This window comes from Coccinella septempunctata, chromosome 2 (genome assembly GCF_907165205.1).
Source record: "Coccinella septempunctata chromosome 2, icCocSept1.1, whole genome shotgun sequence".
NCBI lineage: Eukaryota > Metazoa > Arthropoda > Insecta > Coleoptera > Coccinellidae > Coccinella > Coccinella septempunctata.
In genome coordinates this window covers 12791488-12797487 of record NC_058190.1, presented here as the reverse complement: position 1 = coordinate 12797487, position 6000 = coordinate 12791488, and the positions used below count along the sequence as shown (strand labels likewise).

At 32.4% G+C, this 6000-nt stretch overlaps 1 protein-coding gene across 1 annotated transcript in view; it reads left to right on the top strand.

Annotated features, from left to right (window-relative positions):
• Positions 1-1322: 1322 nt before the first annotated feature.
• LOC123307516 (paired box protein Pax-9) overlaps positions 1323-6000 on the top strand; it is a 57877-nt gene continuing 53199 nt past the window's right edge. Inside the window, exon 1 of the mRNA XM_044889861.1 lies at positions 1323-1440. The gene's annotated coding sequence lies outside the window, so the exon portion shown is untranslated. The remainder of the gene's footprint in view (positions 1441-6000) is intronic.

Here is a 6000-nt window from a genome sequence, read left to right as displayed (position 1 = left end):
AAAAAACGGCACCTCCAATTCTACTTTTAGCCACATCGCTGAATAGATAATCAAATTATCTTCCATTTGATGTAGGTATCATAATCTATATATTTCCATTTGAAAAGATAAAGTAGACGGGTGCGGGACAAAGGGGGTGAGAAATATCAAATTCAAAAAACATGCGATAAATTGCCTTTGAAATTAAAAATCGACGGGTGCCAGCATTTTCTTAAAATTTTTCGTACAAGAATTATTTGACGAGTGACGTTATTTTTTTTGCACGCTGTACATCAGGATATCTTAATTAATACTGTCTGTGCATATGTGTATGACGACTACTATAAAGGTAGTCTTTATATAATAGTTACGACCGGTTTCATAATCAAACCTAATGTCCCTTTAATTTTGAAGTTTCCTTTAACCCTACTGAAAATGACACTAAAGGAAGCTTTAAGCCTAAAGTGACATTAAGTTTTATTATGAAACTGGACGTTAACACTTTGTTGTTTATTCGCTCCTACGAGTCGCAATTTCGAAACTGACGAGCTCGATTTCGGTAATCGAAAGAACGGTTTCCGAATTAATCAAGTTTTTCGGAAAAGTTTTTGCGGTCTTTACCATTCACAATATTTGAATCCTAGGGTGAATTTCTCAATTCATTAGAATTCATGAAGTGAAACGATTTCATTTTCTGTCATTTCAATTCAATGATCATTGAGTAAAATACTAATAAACTACATAAAAAAATTTGTCAACATCAATTCGAAACAATCTAAGTATTCTAAGTATTAACGAAGTTTGTGATGCACGTAAAAATGATGCTTCGTATTGTGATCACTTTGATGATAATACAATAACTTCAAGTTGATGTGTTAAGTTCGAATTACGAATTATATACGCTAAGATGTTTCAAAAGTTCGATTGGAAAATATATTTTCCAAGGAAAACTAATTATTTTTTACCTTTAAAAAACCTCCTTGTAGATTTCTGGAAACGTTCATCTCCAATGATAATGTGAATACTGAAGCTGTTAACTAATTTTGGAATGAAAACAAGCTTTCGCAAACGATGAACTTATTGTCCTTTTATAGACTATATTGAAAAAAAGACATAAACAAAACACAATAAATTTAGATAAGCAATCCCGTAGGAATTATATGGGGTAGTTCACGAAATTCAACCCCAAACTTCAGACTTGGCAACCCATGTGGCAACACCACCCTCATCTGGCTCTGAAGAACCACGCGTTTCGGCAAAGCTGAAACGCCACCGGGTGAAGAGTGACGTAACGTGGGACCTCGAGGGCCGGAGTCAAGTGCAAGACCGTGAGTCCATCAGTCCATCCAGTACGGGTTTGGTTGTGTGTGACGACGCGTGACCTGTACCTTATAAAGGACCCGAAGAGATCCTCCGGGAAAGACGCACCAGTTCTTACAAAAAAAAAAAGGATTCAAAGAGGTAGGTGGTCCTCCTAATCCGAACTGCGCGAGAAATTAAGATTTGACATATTCTTCGGACGTAAAGTTGATAAAATTGCCGCATGTCCATCACTCATTATATAATTGTTATTAAATTTTTTTATTTTATTTTCATTCAATTTTCGCGGCAATTTCGTTTATTGAAAGTTTTGGTTAAAAATTCGTTTTGAATATCTCTGTTTCAATTATTGATACCAACGCTCTTGAAAAATTAGTTTTCATGAACATGAACTGAAAAATTGAAAAATGATTTTTTTAGTAATAAGTAATAGGATTATCATCCACAGAATTTGGTTGCCTATTCAGAATTCAAACGAATTATTGCAGAAATGTGATTTTCTAATCTTCCCAAATGGCGCGAAAGGATTTCAGATTTTATTGACTATCGATAAAAATGTTCGATTGAGTTTTAATAATTTCGCATCATTTTGGGGTTTTCGTTGATATGAATTGAATGTAGCCAAAAATATTGATAACTTGATATTTATTATTATATCTTATTATGTGCTCCAAAAATATTCGTCTTTAAATAAACACGAATCATAGCAAAAATTAACAAATAAAAAAATGCTTCGTTCACGTTGCATTTATTGTCTTTCCGTATTCTTTTTATGGAAAAGTCTTTTCAAATAACGGAAAAAATTTCGTTCGAACTGAATTGAGTTGAAATTGGCGCAAAAATACTGCATGTTGACAATTATTTGAAGCTGTAGTGTGAAACCATTTCGTGTTAATTTATAAAAAATACTTATTTTACTTATGCGAGATACCTAGGGTATATCAAATTTTCCGTTTTCTTCGGAAGAGATATATAAACTTTTGATATTTTCTCATGGAACAGATAATTATGTAGTGATAGATAATTTGTAGTTTTAAATAAAATTATGTAATTATGTAGTTATTAGCCCTGAATTTTTTTATCAAATACAGTCAACAGAATTTTTTATCGACTATCCATATAAAAAGTTGGTTCCGTTTTTTTTGAATTGACACACACTTTTTATTGGATAATAACGTGCTGAAATCTTGAAAATCGAGAAGGGTCAGTAAATTAAATTTTTCAAATGGATAAACATTTGCTAAAGGATTTCTTCCTGGATATCTAAGGAAAACCAAATTGGAATTTTTTATATGTATCTGTTCGTCCTCCACGATAATCTAAAATTGATTAATTACGTAACCTATGATAATGGATATGTAAACTCGTAAATTCCAAAAGAATTACTGATTTGATCTAAAACTGTTGAATTTTTGAGTTGTAAATTTTTCATTGATTCTAGTGATTCTCCTTTCAATCGATGGCCACGCTTGCTTTGTGTCTTCTCATTCAAAAACAGTGTTATCTATTCCGATTTTTCAAGGAAAAAACTTTTTTTTCGCGAAGTTGGTGCTCATTTCGAATCGAAAATGATTTCTAGAAATTTCCCAGCAGGAAAGCGAAAAATACAGATAATTAACATATGGCATTAGTTTGAGAAAAAGCTTGAACAGCTTGAAAGAATTAGTAGTAGTAAGCTTAATTTTTTAGTGCACATATATTTATCTATGAATATCGAAAATCGGGTGAAGGTTCCATGAAAAAACAGAAATAAAGGCTTTGTTCTTCAGTAGGGCTCACTGATTCGAATCAGTTGTTTATTTATTTCGATGAAATACATGAAAAGACAGGCCCACCAATAGGTACCTTCTACTGATCTTCGAATTAGCAATATAAAAACTATATACAATCATATAAAATACCCGCCCAGTTCCAAATATCTAATTATTTCGTCCTCTATTTCGACTGTTGTGGTGATGTTTTAAAGAAAAGAGATAAATTCTATTATACCCCACTTTATTATCAAGCTTCGAATTGGACCATCAACTACGATATCGCGGTATCAACTCACAATACTTTGAAATGGAGATGAAAAAACAAAAGGTTCTAATTTCCGCTCAATATTTCCTTATGATTTTTTGTGTGTGATGAGAGAGCATCAGTTTTTAGTAGGGATCCTCCACAAGGAGTGGAGGATGTAGGTCAGAAAGTTCTTCATATCTATGTTTCATATTCATATTAAATATTTTTATCATACTCTGATACTTATGTGGCTTCCCATATTATTTTTCACTTCCCGAGTTAATTTTTATTCAATTAGATATAAATTTCATTCATCCTTTTAGTCCGAGTTCACAATGACACAGGTTAAATTGAGAAATTTCATCTTATTCAATTAATGCACATATAATCTTTCAGTAGGTAGTATTCAATACCTTATAGAACAGAAAGTAATTATATTGTTTCCAAAGAATATACAGATATGCAGCTCCAGGAAAAAACCTAGAAAAATAAAGCTGATATATTTCAATTTCCGTAAATTCCCTTCTGCTGCTTATATACACTATGACACTTGATCTGCGTTCGGAACTTGCAACTACGTTTCTTCTTCTTATTAGTATGAAAAATGGTTTCCAAAATAGTTTAGAACGTTTTTTTAGCTACTATGTATGACAATAAGGTGTGATGTGTTGTTATGTCCATTGAATGACTAGCACCGCCCTTATTTGACCAGTAATTGAATACTTTTATTGACACTTTAACGACCATTTCATGGTTATTGCCTATATAACATCATTTTATTCGGAGTAATGAGACTACTTAGTTGTGGGCTATTTTCGTAGAACTTTACCTTCAGCTTTAAATACAATTTTTTCTCGAATAATAACATTAAATGTCAAATTTGTTATCCATCTTATTCGAAGGAGGTGTTTGTTTGATAATGGAAGATAAATCTTTATGTCTGCTCCAAATTTTCATTATTGAATTCGCGACATATGTTTCGACCCTCACAAAAATAGGGTCATGAAGATGTATGAAATCAGTTATCAGATAACAAAAGACTACAACAGAAAAGTACACGAAAAGAGAAAACAGAAGTATGAGAACAAACCAGTAGATCAATACACAAGAAAGCTCGTTTGCAACAGCCGAGAATTCTCTACAAAATTTTGGCTAGAAAACGGCAGAGATTATTTTGTATGCAACTGAACAGTGAATTCTACCGAAAGTGCATATGTAACTGTAAAGCATTCACGGCGCATGAAATCTCGAGTAAATTCTCTAGAAAATTTTCGGCTGTTGCAAACGGGCTTAACAGTTGAATTGTAAAAAAAATTTAAAATAACTTATATGTTGAAAATTTTAAATCAAAATTATTTGTCAAGAAAGGGCAAATATAAATATGTCATATTATTAGGAATTAAAGAAGGTAGACAGATCGAGCAGAAACAAGTACAGAAACAACAGAAAACACAGAAACCACTGAGTTCCCGTTAAGTGTCAAATAACGGGTTATGTGAAATATTGAAATTGGGAAAAGGCAGGAATGGAGTCATCATGATGGGAGAAAGCTGAGCAAGTGCGGACAAATCAGAGATTCAGGGAATTATTGCTGGGTATTCAGAAGTTTCCTTCTGTTGAATGGTGTTGAATTTTGCCTTTGTAATATGTATTTTCTCCAATAAGTCACATTAAGATTAAGTTATGTTAGGTGAAGTTTGACAACTAAGTAGTTGTGGACTATTTTCCTAGAACTTTGCCTTCTGATTTAAATACAATTTTTTCCAAAATGATCAGGTTAGGTTATGTTAAGTTAGGTGCCACAACGTACTTAGTTGTGGACTATTTTCCTAGAACTTTCTCTTCTGCTCTAAATACAATTTTTCTCGAAGGATTAGATAAGGTTGGGTGCCATAACGTACTTAGTTGTAAACTATTTTCCTAGAACTTTCACTTCAGCTTTGAATACAATCTTTTCTCGGATGATTAGATAAGATGCCACAACGTACTTTGTTGTGGCCTATTTTCCTAGAACTTTTCCTTCTGCTTCAAATACAATTTTTTCTCAAATGAATAAGTTAGTGTGGACTATTTTTCAAGAATTTTTGCTTCTGCTTTAAATATAATTTTTTCAAATGCATGGTTAGTCGTGAATACATTGGATTCCCTCTGAAGTAAGCTCAATATTCCATCATTTAACCTGTTTTCTGCAGAGTTATCACGCCAAACATCTGACAAAAATCAGAATCGAATCTCTTGGACAATTTGAATATACTGATTCATCGATAATTGATAAGTAATGCGAAAATTAGTCATATATTTACATTTACAATCTTTAGGGTGAATAATTTAATATTTAATATCCTTCTGGAGTCGAGCGGTATTTGACTGCCACCTGTGTTGTGCACGAATATAATATGAAACTGACTGGACTCAACTCACCTTTAATTCACGACCAGGCGTTCAGCATTGCGATGAAACGCATGTAAGAGGATTTACTGGATTAATAGGTACAGTTGAAAGATCTGATACATTTTTTCAACGTCACTTTTGGGGAGTCTTTTTTTTTATTTTTTTTTATATAATGTTACCTCAGCGCGTAATGAGGATTCTATATATAAAAAAAAGTATTAAAGTATTACTTATCATCACGATAACCTCAAGTTGAAATAGAAGGTGTAAGATGATTATAATAGTAAAGTTTTCTCTCCATTGAAAACT